Raw genomic sequence first — 16186 nt, 5'->3', positions numbered from 1 at the left:
CGGCCTGCCGTAGGCCGGGACTACTTCCTACGCCGGCCCGGAGAAAGACAGGCTTCCAGTGTGCCGGAAGGTGGCCCCGAGGTCTCAGAACCATAATAGAGTTCTCAGAGGATATAGGATTTTACATGTCTCCTAGTATGGGTGACGGAGTCCTCTACGGGTTGGGAGCTACTTTCTCTCCGGCGGAGGAATACATAGGAGTGGCTACGTGACGTCACTGCTGGGTCCCTTCCCTAGGCCGCAGGGCTGGGCGCGGCTAAGGCTGGCCCCACGTCCGGGGGCGTGGCTCCCAGTGGCCTGACTACGCCCTTCCCGGAACAGCGCAGAAAAGCGTGAAACTGGGATGTTTTGGCTTGGTGGGAGGGGAGTAAATGTTATCGGTCTTTTCGCCTGGCTTTCAACCGATTATTTTACGCTCTCATCGAACCCAATCAAATCCTTCCCGATTAGGTTTGACGTGTCCTGGGAAGAGGGGAGCATATAATCCTTGTTTTACCGATGGGGAAACTGAGCCCCCGAGATGGGAAGTGGCTGGTCCAAGGTCACATCAAGTAAAGGAACTTGGAATGCAAACCCCGATGGCTGGAGTTGGGGAAATGGAGAAGAGTCAGTGCAGGGCCCTTACTGAGCTCTGTACACGTATTTGTTACATAATTGAGCTGGGAAGTCAAGGCATTCTCCATAGCCTTCCTCTGCTCAGTGTAGATGTATTTAAAGGTCTGCAGCCTTTCAGAAAGGTATGACCGTCCTTCTGATGCCCGAAATGCCACTTTTGGCAACACACTCTGCTTAATTAAGCCTTTTTAGCATTTTGCGCAGGAACCTGGCGCCCCGGTTTGTCCTGAAGTCTCTGTGTTGCATAAGTTGTTTTCGTCGATTGAAAAATACAAATTTGGCGGGGGGCGGGGTGGGGTGGGGAGGGCGGGGAGAATCTTAAAAAAATCCTGCAAAGAAAACCTATTTTAAAAGATAGGGTGCTTTGAGCTGTTATGATTTGTTGTACCTGAGTATGAGGGGGTTTCCCTGCTCCTTTCCTAGGAGCAGGTTTTTAGGGGGAATAGAGCATGAGGTCTCTGGATTGGCCATGCCCCCTCGTTCCCCCTCACCCCCATTCAGCAGGACCAGGCCGCCGAGCAGCCCTGGAAAGCTGGGTAAACAAGGGCATGGCAGCAGGTTGGTTTTGTACCCACCAGGCAGTTTTCCAGCATGAACTTGATTCCTCAGCCCTACAGAGCCACCTCCAACCCCCATTCCATGGGAGTAGGATGTATCCTGCCTCCAAACAAGACACCTCCCTCAAGGATGTCAGGGTACTCAGGAGTAGCTGCACACCACCCAATCCCATCCCCAGCCCAACTAAGGCTTAATCCGAACCTTGGCCTTTGCCACCAAATCACAAGATTGCAAAATAATCATGATACAGAAGGTAATAGTCTCATCATGGAGCTCAAGACCAGAGAGGGAAAGCTCATGGCCCAAGGTCATGACTCCTTGAAACAATATATCAGAATTCTTCCATTACAAAGAGAAGGAAGCCAACCTGGTTTTCTGACTGCCAATCAAGGGTTCTTCCCACCAGAGCATGCCATGTGTAGTTCTGGCCTCAGCTTTGATGGGGAGATTTCTAGAAGCAGTGAAGGGGCTCTGGGTCAGAAGGACGTTCAAGTAGACCATTGAGAAAAATGCTGAGGAGAGGAGCCAAGAGGAAAAGAAGAGGGAAGGCATTTTCCATGAGCACCTACCACATGTACCACATGCCAGGCACTGCACATGTGCTTTGCTGCATCAGGGAAAGCAAAGGCGTTGCTTAAGGAATCAGGGGTTGTTAGAGTCTTCCAATGTAGAGAGGAGGAAGCTGAAACTCAGAGAGGGGAAGTGACTTGTCCAAGGTCACACAGCCTAAAGAATATGGCATATGGAGGCAGGTCTCTCTGATTCTAAAGCCTCAAGCAATTTAGGTACCATGTGACATATGCCTAGTAATCATAATACTTAAGCTATTCTGTGCCAGAAATAGAGACACAGATGTAGAGAACAAACATATGGACACCAAGGGGGAAGAGTGGCGGGGAGGGTGGTGGTGGGATGAATTGGGAGATTGGGATTGACATGTATACACTAATATGTATAAAATGGATAACTAATAAGAACCTGCTGTATAAAAAGTAAGTAAAATTAAAAATTAAAAAAAAATACTCTGTGCCTCTGACTGTACTAAGCACTTTACCTACATTATTTTATCCTCATAACTACTCTATGAGGTAGTTGCCACCATTATTTCCATTTTAAATATGAGAAAACAGGCATAGGATAGTAAACAAATCTAAGTAAGGGTGGAGCTGGGATTGAAAATCAGGCAATCTGGCTCTAACCTCTGCACTTTTTTTTTTTTTCAGCACCGAGCAGCTTTTGGGATCTCAGTTCCCCAGTCAGGGGATCCAACCTGGGGCCCAGGAGTGAAAGTGCTGAGTCCTATCTACTGGACCACCAGGGAATTCCCATAACCTACACACTTTTTGATTGCTGTACTATTTCTGTACTATTTCTCGTGTAGTTATAATAATAATACTACCTGGTTCATATATATATATATATATATATATATATATATATGTGTTTTTTTGTGGGTTTTTTTTTTTGGTTTTGGGGGTTTTTGGCCTCACCACATAGCTTGCAAGATCTTAGATCCCCGACCAGGGATTGAACCCATGCCCCCTGCAGTGGAAGCGTGGAGTCCTAACCACTGGAGCGCCACGGGATTCCCTACCTGGTTCTTAGTTTATCCTTTAACTCTCTTTTCCTGAGCCAGGTAGTTTGGTTACTATTTTTTCCCGTTTTACAGATGAAGAAACTGAAGCCCAGAGAGAAAATTACTTGCTCAAAAGCACACAGCAAGTTTCCTGGTTCTAATGGAAAGAGCTGGGATTCTAGGCCAGATCTCCTGCAGCAAATAATAATCATACTAGCAAATGTTTACTGAGCACTTACCAAGTACCAGGTGCTTCATATGCATTTTTAAACTGTACTCACAACAACCAGAGATCCTAGGTACTCTCAATAGTCCCAGGTTACAGATGAGGAAACGGAGGCTCAGGAGCAGTGAAATGACTAGGACATTTCGCATGACAAGGTCATGCGCTTGATGGTCAGTAGAGCTGGGATTGAAACCCTCGTTTCCTGACTCCCGGCCCAGTCCAGTGCTCCTTCCACTGTGCTAGGTGCCCCAGGAGGGCAGCAGAGCTCAGAGCAGGCAGTCCTCAGGTGGGTGCCCTGGGGCATATCTCTACCTTCTCTTTCTGTGTCACTGCCATCTATGGGTTTAGCTAAACCTGATCTTAAAAGACCTATTTATAGCTTAACACTGTACCACCACTCGGGATAATGAGTGCCTTAAGTTGACTTCCCATGGTGTAAATTAAGTCTGTTTTATTCGTCCTAAATCTTTCTCTGTCAGGATTGGAGGGAGAAAGGGGAAGTGGGTAAAGGCCCTAGGACAAGACCACTTAGATTCAGAAAACAGGCTCTAGTCCAAATAGTGTTTGCCTAATGCTGGCAATTCCTGAGACCCAGGCAGCAGGTGACATTTATGCAAACATCTCATCTGATCATTACAGAGACATGAGGGGTAGGCAACACCTGGATTTTCATGTCTTTTTTTTTTTTTTTTTTTTTTTTGGCCGTATGCAGGCCTCTCACTGCTGTGGCCTCTCCCGTTGCGGAGCACAGGCTCCAGACGCACAGGCTTAGCGGCCATGGCTCACGGGCCCAGCTGCTCTGCGGCTTGTGGGATCTTCCCGTACCGGGGCACGAACCCGTGTCCCCTGCATCGGCAGGCGGACTCTCAACCACTGCGCCACCAGGGAAGCCCTTTCATGTCATTAATCTGTTTTATTTCCTGTGATATTCCCAACACTTAGCACAGTTTTGCAGTCACAAATACCTATTTGTTGAATGACTGGATGAATCTCCTTTAAAAAAAAAATTTATTTATTTAGTTTTTTGGCTGTGCCAGGTCTTAGTTGCAGCATGTGGGCTCTTAGTTGCGGCGTGTGGGATCTAGTTCCCAGACCAGGGATCAAACCCAGGCCCCCTGCATTGGGAGCATGGAATCTTAGCCCCTGGACCACCAGGGAAGTCCTGAACCTCCATTTTATAGACAAGGAAACAGAGACACAATATCAGCGGTCTGGCCAGGAAAACAAGAGGAAGGCCAGATGATTCTAAAGAGGAAATCTAATTTAGAGAATCAGAAACAAAGTTGTTGGAAGAGCTGAAAGAGTGACTAAGGGAAGTTGAGGCAAGCAAACCTGAGATTAGCAACTCAGGAAAGGCATGTCCTCCCGGAGGGCTAGCACTACAAAGAGGGGAGATGGTACTACCTAGACCAGGAACTGGGCCACCCAGAGAGCGGTGGGGACCACAGTGGGTCTTTCTAGCAGGATCGGCAACCACGGAGGGGACACTGTAGCTACTGAAACCACAGCTCCCTCCCCCTGCCCTCCCCAAGACTGAGAGAGGTGGGGAGAAATACCTCAGCTTTTCCCTTCTTCTTACTCTCTGATCTCTCACCAAAGCTTCCCACTGGCTGGATGGAGCCAGAAGTTAGTTGGCAAGGGAGCCCAGGAAACATGGTTTGCCATAGGAAGTGGAGGAGAAGGGCAGAGAATGGATTTGGGATTAAACAGAAAAATTGGCCTCAATAGCCCATACCTAGGAAGAGGCCATGTCATGTATGTGTTGTCAGGCAACCCCCCTCTCCACAACTCCATATGATTCTTCACCTTTTCATGTCTACCTTAAGCATCACCTCCTCCAAGAAGCCTTCCAGGACTCCTTCCCAGTAGTTACTATCTCCCTAGTGTGAGTTCCCCTACTATACTATATGTGTCACTGTCATAACATATACCACAGTGCGAGGCTGCCAGTTACCCACTGGCTTCCTCAGTAGATTGAGCCTCTCAAGGCCAGACCTGGGTCTGATTTGTTTCTCTGCTGGGAAGAAAATGGTTGTAGAATGAGTCAGCTCTTGGTAGGGGTGACGTGGGGTCTGGAGTCAGGCCAAACCTTGGCTCCAAATATCCCAGCACCTACATTTATATGTTGTGTGACCTTGGACAGCCTTCATTCCCTCTGAGTCTCAGTTCCCTCATCTGTAAAATGGGAACAACAGAAACTTTGGGGGTAAGAGGGAGACTCTATGGCAGTGCAGTGAAGCTCAGGCTCTGGGATCAGACTGTCTGCAGTCAGCCCCCAGCCCCTCTTTGTGTTACTTAACTCTCCACGTCTGTTTCCTCACCTATAAATTAGATATGATATTAATACTTCAGATGGAATCTGTGAGGAATAAATGAAACCATGAATGGGAAACAGTGTGAGTACTCAGGAAGTGGGCCTCGTAGCATCATGGATGGTACTTAGTCCCAGGGCTGAACATTGAATAGGTAAGTTCTCAATGATACACATCAAACAGGGATCTTGTCTTGTTTACCACTGTTGCCCCATTACCAAGAACAGTTCCTGGCACATAGTAGGTGCTCAATCAGTCTCTGATGGGCCACTGAACAATGGCTGAGTTACATATGGTAATGTTATTCTGCCTGTGAGCCAGTGCCTGTATGCCGGTCCCCTCCGCCCCAGGAAACACAAAGGATGTGGCTTCTACACCAGCCCAAGCCTGGCTCAGAGACATCTTATACAGGTTGAGGGACCATCTTGAAAGGGAAGGTTGGGACTTCTGGGCCTGTGAGGAAGGGACATAAATAGCAGGGGACATAGATCTGGAGCAAAGGAATCTAACATTTATTGAGCACCTACTGTGTACCAGATGCTGTACACACTTTATTGCATTTCATCCTCACAGGAGCCTGCAAAGCACTGATCATTACCCCCATCTCAGAGGTGATGAAATAGGAGTGCAGGGAGGTGATGAAACTCACCCAAGGTCATGCAGAAATGAAGGGGCACGACTGTATTAGAAGCCTGGACTACCTGGCACCAAACTCCTGTTCCTTCCATGGTACCAGCTGCCTCCCAGAGGGCAGGGGGATGGAATCTGAGACCGCAGCCCTACAGGAAGCCCCAGGAGCCAATGCTGAGGCCAGGCTCAGGCTGACAGCTTAAGAGCACAACTTTGACAGCTGTGCTGAGGCTGGCCTGGAAGCAAGTAGTGCTAAACTTGGGTGCCTGGGAAGAGGAGCTGTGATTATAAAGACAAGAGATGTCCAGGGACTGCAGCAGGGCGCCGCAGAGGCGCTGGGCCCCTGAATAGAATGTCCTTGGTCCCACCCCCAATAGAAAAAGCTCCCTACTAACTGACTCTGTGACCTTGAGCAAGCCGTCTTAGTTCAGCATCATCGTTTGTCACACAGGGTCACCATGCCTGCTGGGTTGTCATGGAACTACACAAGACAATGCAGAGAGATATAACTGGGGCAAGTCCAGGCCAGGGCTCCAGTACTAATTAGTTGTGTGATCTGAGGCAAGTCACTTCACCCCTCTAAGCCTCAGTGTCCCCAGCTGTATAATGGGCATAGTACATGCCTCCCCAGATTGCCATGAGGATGTAGCAATAAGATATGGGCTCTGGAGTACAATTGCCTGGGTTCAAATAATACTCCACCACCAACAAGCTGTGAGCCTTTGGGCAAGTTGCTTGATCTCTCTGTGCCTCAGTTTCCTCCTCTGTAAGGTGGGGGTGAATATAAGTGCACTCACCGCATGAAGTTGTGACGGTTAAATGATATAATCAACAGAAAGAACAGAGCAGCAGCTGGCACAAGTAATCTCTCTGTCTCGGTGAGAAATCATTAGCCCTGGGTCTGGCATCTAATAGTAATGAGTCCTTGCTGCATGCCAGGCACCACTTTAATCCTCAAAGCAGTCCTATGAGGTAGGTGACATTACTGTCCTGATTTATTCTTGAGGAACCTCAGAGTTATTCAGAGGTCCAGTGACTTGCCAGAGGTCACACAGCGATCAGAAGATTGATCAGGACTTGAGCCCCATAGATTCTCAAAGGCACTCCTTTATCCCTAATAAAGGCTCCATGAAAGGGAGCTATTAGAATGTCTATTTTATGTGTGAACGTTTTTGAAAGCAGAAGAGATGGCAGTTGCATCCCAGCGGAGTTGGCCTTAAATGAGCGCTAGAGGTTGGAGGGAAAGGTAAGCGATGGGGGCGCGGCCGGGGGTGGGGTGGGGCGTAGTGGGGTGGAGGGATGGCGGAACCCATCCGTTCAGCTTGCGTTTGTCTCCAGCAGGGGGCGCCCGCTGCCTCCATCACGTCTCCCAGACCGGAACCAGGCAGCTGGGCTGGTGGCCTGTGCAGCGGCCAGTCCAGGCTGACCTTGGGGACCGCAAGGAGGGGCAGCAGCAAGTGACAGTGTTAGCCTGTGCAAAGCCATGGACATAACAGGAGGGGCTTACCTCCCCGTGGTTCCCAAACCGGGCCGCCTAGCTGCAACACGCAGAGCTTCCAAAAGGGGCAGATGCTTTAGCCCATGGAGCCCCTCCCCTCCATCAGAATCTTCTGCGTCAGGCTAGGGATCCGAAACTTTTAAAACTTTAAAGAAATATTGTAAAAAACAAACAAAAAAAGAAAAGTAATATTGTGTGGGAGTGAAAATCAATAAAGGAGCTATAGCTATTAATATAGATAATGCTCAAAAAATGTAATGTTTCTGTGCATCCAAAAGCACAGAATTTAATGTGGGGAGGGTCCAAGGCAAGAATACCAACCAAGGCCAAGCCCCCATCTGCATCCCACCCCAGCTTTCGTGTGAGGGGACACTAGCCCAGGTTCAGCCCCATTTACTCCCCCGCTCCACCCCTCCCCAGCAGTCGGTTCTTGGCCAGCCCTCTGGCCTAGGGGCGCACACTTAGGTAGACGGCCCACCACAGGAGGCTGGACCCTGGAAAGAGTCCTGCACAGAAGCTGGAGGCAGGCTCGGTGCCATTTGGGCTTGAAGTCCTGGGGTCCTGGGTACCCTGAATGTGGTCTCGAAGAGGCTCACAGGCCCCAGGTGTGCACATTCCCTTGGACGCCTTGCCTCATGGAGTGGGGCACAGACAGAGAAGGTCCAGAAGGAGACCCCTCTAAAACTTGAGGACCAAGGCCAGATTTGCCTGGGTCTAAGAGCCATACTACATAAATTAACACTATTTGTATAAAGGAAAAGCATGCAAAACAATATATTGTTTATTGATAAATATGGAAGTTATAAAAGATTTTTTATATACATGGGAATAAAAACATGTATGTCTGATATCACCAAATTTAGAACGATGTTACCTCTAGGGAGGAGGGGTGTGGGATCATAGAAAAGTGCACAGGAGTCTTCAAATTGTATCTGTCATGTTAAATTACTTAATCTGGGTGCTGGGAACCTGAGTTTGTTTCATTACTATCTATACTTTGCCTATGCCTCAACTATTTCATAATTTTAAAATTAACCTTAAAAAGTAATATATCCAGGGACTTCCCTGGTGATGCAGTGGTTAGGAATCCACCTGCCAGTGCAGGGGACACAGGTTCGATCCCTGGTCTGGGAAGATCCCACATGCCGTGGAGCAACTAAGCCCGTGCGCCACAACTACTGAGCCTGTGTGCCTAGAGCCTGTGAGCCACAACTCCTGACCCCTTGCGCCACAACTACTGAGCCCGCGTGCCTAGAGCCCGCGAGCCATAACTACTGAGCACGTGTGCCACAACTACTGAGCCCGCGTGCCACAACAACTGAAGCCCGCGTGCCCTAGGGCCAGCACGCTGCAACTACTGAGCCCACGTGCCGCAACTACTGAAGCCTGCACGCCTAGAGCCCGTGTTCCACAACAAGAGAAGCCACCGCAATGAGAAGCCCGCGCACCACAACGAAGAGTAGCCCCCGCTTGCTGTAACTAGAGAAGGCCTGCACACAGCAACAAACACCCAATGCAACCAAAAATAAATAAAATTAATTTAAAAAAACCTGCTTGAAAAAAAGTAATATATCCAAAAACTAGTCTATGTTCATGGTAAAAAAAATTTTGAGAAGTACAAAAGGTATGAAGTTCAGGCAAAAACCTCTCTCCCTGTCCGCCAATCTCACTGTGACTTCCTAGAGGTAACCACTGTTGTCGGATCCTTGTGTACCATCCAGAAATGTTTTAAGAATCTGCACACACTGGATATATAATACTCACTGTTGCAGACATTACCCCCCAACCCCACCCCAAAACACACAGCAGTTCTTGTCTTGGATAGTTTTCCATAAGCACGTAGAGATATTTCTCATCCTTTTTTTTTTTTTTTTTTTTTTTTTTTGCGGTACGCGGGCCTCTCACTGTTGTGGCCTCTCCCGTTGCAGAGCACAGGCTCCGGACGCGCAGGCTCAGCGGCCATGGCTCACGGGCCCAGCCGCTCCGCGGCATGTGGGATCTTCCCGGACCGGGGCACGAACCCGTGTCCCCTGCATCGGCAGGCGGATTCTCAACTACTGCGCCACCAGGGAAGCCCTCACTATTTTTTTAAAAAATTTATTTATTTTATTTATTTTTGGCTACATTGGGTCTTCATTGCTGTGCTCAGGCTTCCTCTAGTTGTGGTGAGTGGGGGCTACTCTTCGTTGTGGTGCGTGGTCTTCTCGTTGTGGTGGCTTCTCTTGTTGCGGAGCACGGACTCTAGGCGTGTGGGCTTCAGTAGTTGTGGCTCGCGGGCTCAGTAGTTGTGGCTCGCGGGCTTAGTTGCTCTGTGGCATGTGGGATCTTCCGGGACCAGGGCTCAAACCCATGTCCCCTGCATTGGCAGGTGGATTCTTAACCACTGCGCCACCAGGGAAGCCCTATTTCTCATTCTTTTGAATGACTGGGTAGGATTCCACTTTATCGATGTACCATATATAATCATATATATGATATATGATCATATATACCATATATGATCATATATAATCCCTACTAGTGGGCACTTAGGTTCATTGTTTGCTATCATAAACAGTGTGGCAATAAACATCTTTGAACCTATATTTGCTTGAGTTGCAAGAATAGTACAATTAATGTGTATGTAAGTATACTTGTAAGAAAAAAAATCTTAGCAGTGAAATTTCTGGGTCAAAAGGTATGTCCATTTAAATATTTCCAAATTACATTCTCAAAAGTTCGCACCTATTTACATTCTTAGCAATGATATATGAGGTTGTCTGTTGCTCCATGCCCTTATTGATTTGTAAGCACTCTTTGTATATGAATTCTGTCTCCCCTTTGTGTTGCAATTTTTTTTTCCCATTGGAGCATTTGGGTGTGTTTTTTTTAGTTAACTTTAAAAAAATTGTATTCTTATTTATTTATCTTTTTTGAAGTAAAATTCACATAACAAAATGAATCATTTTAAAGTTTACAATTCAATAGTGTTTCATACATTCATAATATTGTGCAACCACCACCTCTATCAAGTTTCAAAACAGTTTTTTATCACCTCAAAAGAAAACCGCATATTCATTAAGCAATCTAGCTCCATCCTCCCCTCCCCTTAGGGCCATTTTGGGTTTGGCCATTTATTTTTCTGTATTAAAATTTATTAATCTTTTTTTCTTTTTTCTTTTCTTGGCCGCACCGCACTGCTTGTGGGATCTTAGTTCCCCAACCAGGGGTTGAACCCGTGGAAGCATGGAGTCCTAACCACTGGACCTCCAGGGAATTCCCAAAATTTATTAATCTTTCTCATAATAGCTTTGCAATTTTGTATCTTGCATAGAAATGCTTTCCCCACTCAAAGATTATTAAAAAGCAAATAATTTTAAAATTATTATGAATGGTTAGTGAAATCTTAGAACCTGGGAACCACTGTTCTAGACAACCCTCATTAGTGTGAGTTCCCAGAGAACAAGGGTCTCCACTGGTCCCCATCTCTAGCACCAAGCACAAAGTTAGAGAATTAATATTCAGTGAATGTTTGTTGAAGGCAATTCCTACCTGAAGCTTATGAAAAAAAAAATGTCTCACATTCTCTTGTAGTCCTTTTAGGGTGTTTTTTTTTTCTTAATTAAATTTTTCATCCATCTGGAATTTATTTTGGTGATTGGATGTAGAGATACAGCTTTATTTTCTTCCGAGTGGCTAGCCAGTTGGACCAACACCATATTGAATAATCTGTCTTCCTCCACTAACGTGAAATGCCACCTTTAGCAGATAGTACATTCCCACATGTCTTCAGCTCTATTTCTGGACTCTCTATCTGTCCTGGTGACCTCTCTGTCTGGGATTCTGTATCTTTTAAAGCTCCCCAGGTGATTCTGGTACAGCCCATCTGCAGCTGGTGCTTACCTACCATGAGCTATGTTTTCGGATGCTTAGTAAAATGAAGGAAAAAAGTGTCATAAAGTGAAATGTCGTTTGATGGGCCCATCTTTTATTTTGAGATTATGTCTTTATGAAACTTCCTCTTTAAAAATTTTAAAATAAATGAATGCCGGTAGTAGAGAGTCATTCTGATTTCTTTATTTTTAAGTACATGTCTCTATGTAGAGAAACACGCACAGATCTTAAATGTACAGCTTGATGAATTTTCTTTAAGTGAACACACCGGTGTTCGTGCCCTAGGTCTGCTGTAACAAATAACCACAAACCTAGTGGCTTAAAACAACAGAAATTTATTCTCTTAGTTTTGGAGTTTCTCAGTCTGAAATCAAGGTGTTGGCAGGCATGCACTTAGCTCTGAAGGCTCTAAGGGAGAATCCTTCCTTGCCTCTTCCAGCCTATGGTGGTTCCAGGAGTTCCTTGGCTTGTGGCAGCATCAGTCCAATCTCTCTGCCTCCATCTTCACGTGGGCTTCTTCCCTGTGTCTCTGGGTCCCAAATTTCCCTCTGCCTTTTTCTTTTCTTTTTTTTTTTTTAAATTAATTAATTTATTTATTTTTGGCTGTGTTGGGTCTTCATTTCTATACGAGGGCTTTCTCTAGTTGTGGCAAGCGGGGGCCACTCTTCATCGCGTTGCGCTGGCCTCTCCCTATCGCGGCCTCTCTTGCTGCGGAGCACAGGCTCCAGACGCGCAGGCTCAGTAGCTGTGGCTCACGGGCTCAGTTGCTCCGCGGCATGTGGGATCCTCCCAGAGCAGGGCTCGAACCCGCGTCCCCCGCATTAGCAGGCAGACTCCCAACCACTGCGCCACCAGGGAACCCCCCCCTCTGCCTTTTTCTTACAAGAACAGTAGTCATTGGATTTAGGGCCTGCTCTAATCCAGAATGATCTCATCTCAAAATCCCTCACTTAATTAATCTGCAAAGACCCTTTTTCCAAATAAGGTTACATTTACAGATTCCAGGTAGATATATCTTTTGTGGGGGGCGGAGGGGGTGAGGAACAATTCAACCCACTATACCATCATGTAACCAACATCCCGTATCAAGAACTAGAGCATCAGCACAGCCCTCCAACACCCATCATACTCTGCCTGGCAGTGGGGTAACCATTATCTTGACTTCTTTTTCTCTCAACTTTTATTTTGAAAAATTCTCAAACTTTCAGAAAAGTTACAGGAATAGTACAGTGAACAATCCTCTAAGCTTCAGCTAGATTTAGACATTCAGTTGTTATCACATCGATGCACTTGCTTTCCCTTTGCCTCTCTCTCTCTCTCTCTCTCTATATATATATATATACACACACACAGACATATACATAATACCTCTTTTTCTGAACCACAAGAAAGTTAGTTGCAGACATCCTCATATTTCACCCCTAAAACTCCACCCCTAATCTCCAAAGAACAAGGGTAGTCTCCTATATAACCACATACAATTACCCAATATGCAATCTATATTCAAAATTTTCCAGTTGTGCACAAATATCCCTTAATGTGGGTTTTTAAAACTGAGAACCCGATCAAGAATTTCATGTCACTCTTAGTGTCCATGTTCTTTTTTAAAAAATGATTGTTACTGCTTTTAAAATTTTCTGGCAGAATGAAGAGCTGACAACCTTACATCAGTTTCCAAGTACCTTGGAAAATGTACTCGTCCTAGAGTCCCTGCTCTAGACCAGCAACACAGCCCAAAGAACTTTTGTGATAACGCTGATGCTCTGTAACATGTGCTGTTCAGCATGGTTGCCACCAGCCACGTGTGGCTTTTGTGCACTAGAAATGTGGCTAATGAAACCAGGGAATGGATTTTCAAATTTTATTTCATTTTAATTAAGACAGCGACTTGGGCCCCATGGCTATCAGTTCAGACAGCCCAGGGTGTAGACCAACCAGAGCACAAAGCTCAAGCAGAGCCTGGGTCTGAGTTCTCTTGTCTATCCCCACGACGGTGCTGAGTGATGGGAGAAGGGAGAGGGAGGGGCTCTGAGGTCTAAGGTGCCCCTTCCACCTTGCCAGCACATCATCCCCATGTCACTCCTTCCTAAGTGCTCCACATGTATTTATTGAGCACCTACTATGTGCTAGGCCCTGAGAATAAGGGATGAACGATCTCTGATGTGGCTTTGTCAGAAGGGATTGTAAATATCTGTGAATGTGTCTTACACATCTGTTTGCTACCCCCTGAGGTCAGGGGCCCAGATGGGTGCCTAGTAATGGTTTGCTGAATGAATGAATGGGATGAATAAAGGTGGGGGGTAGAATCTTCCAGATTGCATTCAAGAGGCCAGGACAGGAAGGACAGGAGAGATGGTGCTGTTTATTGAGAAGAGGCTGGTTCAGCTCAGGAGATGGGACTTCCTATCCAGGTGCTGGCCCTGACTTGCTCTGTATTCTTGGCAAATCTCTTCCCTCCTCCAGGCCTCAGTTTTTTCAGCAGTAAAAAGGGGTGGCTGGGCTAAGATCAGGGCTCAGGGCTCAGGGCTCCTCTCAGGGTCGGGGTCAGTAGAGATGGGGAGCCACACAGCACTTCCTCTTAAACTATCTTATATGCTGTGATTCCCTTGAGATCCAGTTCCTTAAAAGGGTTCAGGGGCTTTAAAAGTTGTGGGACTCCTGGGACAGAGGAGGCTCCCAGAGTTTGTAAGGTCAGACCCAGGACAGCCTGAATGGGGTTTTGGGGAAACACCCTGGCTCTCCAGGTCTGCTCTGGGTCTGCACCTGCCCGAAGGTGTGCTTGCCGGGAACTTCCCTCTGAGCTGATGCTCCAATCCCTGCAAGGAATGGGGATGTGGTTTGGGAAATGAGCCTCAAATCTGGGGGCAAGAGGGTTGGGGAGTGTACTTCTCACCCACCCAGGGACTGAAGGACTGGAGCCCCAGTGTTTGTATAACTTGCCTCGCCCACCCGTGGGTGACTCAGGCTGAAACTGGATGCTGCCTAAGGCACTCACTCTGTCTAAGCCTCCTTGGACAGTATCCAGAGAGTTAACTGCCTTCCACTTGACCTTCAGGAAAATGCTGCTGCACTGACAGGTGGAGCCCAGATTGGAGGTTGTTGAAGCTGCAAAGCCCTGCTCCTTTTCCACATGGCAAACTCCTATTCACTCCTCAAAACCCAGCTGGGGCGTTGTTCCTGCTGAAGCCTTCCCTGACCTCTGACCTCTCTCCCATAGAGTTAATCACCCTCTTTTCCAATATGCACACTCTGGAGCCAGACTGCCGGGCTTTGAATCCCTACTCTTCCACTTAATAGCTGTGATACCTTAGGCAAGTTACTTAACTTCTCTGTGTCTCTATTTCTTCATCTATAAAAGGGGAAAAATAACAGCACCCACTGAACTGTGTAGTCATAGATTAAATAAATTAATCCATAGAAGTATTTAGGACAGTCCCTGAGCTCAAAAAAAAGCTGACCACTATTACTATTATTTTTTCTATGTTTAAAAAATATCTGCGAATACAGTGAACACAACAGGTAAGGGTCCTGCCCTCATAATGATCTCAACCTGTGGGAAGAGATAGATGAATAAACAGGAAATTCATTCTGAATTACGAAAAATGCCACAATAAGGGAAGTGGTGGGTTGAGGGGAATCATGGGAGTATGGAAGAGCCCCCCTTCCCAGCCTGGGGGCGGTGGTCAGCAGTATTTTTCTGGAAGAAATGACATCTCAGCTGAAATCTAAAGGATGAATAAGATTTAGCCAGCACGGGGGTGGGTGGGGGGGGAGGGCAGAGAGGGGAGATGTGGGAAGGGTTTGAGACGGAGCAGGGGCGGGTGGGAAGAATGGAGAGTGCAAAGGCCCAGAGGCCAGAGCATGAGGTTGGAGGAATAGGGGAATAGAGTGTGTAGGTGGACGCCCTTGGCATGTACACTGGTTATTGAATGCAGGTCTTTGTGGTCTGTCTCCCTCCTGGTTTGTGAGCCCCTACAGAACAAAGCTCAAGTCCCCCTTCATTCCATCTGCCCAACCAACGCCCAGCCTGGCACTCAGCAGGGCCTCAATAAATGTTTGCCAAATGGAAATGAGGGATGAGAAACTTGCCTTTCCCATCAGGGAGCAATCTCCGGCAACCTTTTCCTTTGTTTATACTTGTGAGTTAGGCACTGTTAATAGCCTTGCAGAGTCAAGTTCATTTGTGTGTTCAGAATTGTCATCTGCTGTGCATCCCAGACTCCTGTGAGTTGGAGGGTTTTGTTGGGACAAAGTCAAGTTTCTGACCCAACAAGGTGACCACAGGTCCCACTCCTATGAGTCCCTGTCTGGATGCCTTTGGTGTCTGTAAGCTATCAAGCTCCGTGTGAATACAGATGGCCTGGGGTCTGTGCAGGTGATATAGATTCTGATTCAGTAGGTTTGGGGCCTGGCCTGAGATTCTGCATTTCTGACAAGCTCCCAGGTGATGCTGATGCTGTAGGTCCATGAATTATACTTTGAATAACAAAGCGCTAGACAACATTGCCATTTGTCCTGGCCTTAATTGCAATGATGATTGTAAGAGCAGGTTGGAGCCTGGTTCCGAAGGGCTTTGGATGCCAGGCTAAGGAGTTCAGTCTTTATTCTGGAGACGTTAGGAAGCTATGGAAGATTTCTGAGCATGGTCAGGGACAGCTGATCAATGAGATGAATCTGGAGTGTCAGTGCTTGGGTACAAGAGGGGCTGAGCTATTGTACTACCAGGTGAGAAGTGGCAGGGCTGCAACTGGAGCAGTGGCAGTGAGGGTACAGAAGATGGAGACTGTCGTGGGCTGAACTGTGCCCTCCCCATTCATATGCTGAAGTTCTAACCCACCGCACCTCAGAGTGTGACTGTGTTTGGAGAGAGGGTCTTTAAAGAGGTGATTAGGGGCTTC

The sequence above is a fragment of the Mesoplodon densirostris genome, chromosome 16 (genome assembly GCF_025265405.1).
Source record: "Mesoplodon densirostris isolate mMesDen1 chromosome 16, mMesDen1 primary haplotype, whole genome shotgun sequence".
NCBI lineage: Eukaryota > Metazoa > Chordata > Mammalia > Artiodactyla > Ziphiidae > Mesoplodon > Mesoplodon densirostris.
The sequence above is the reverse complement of the archived record's forward strand: the minus strand, read 5'-3'. Positions refer to the sequence as shown.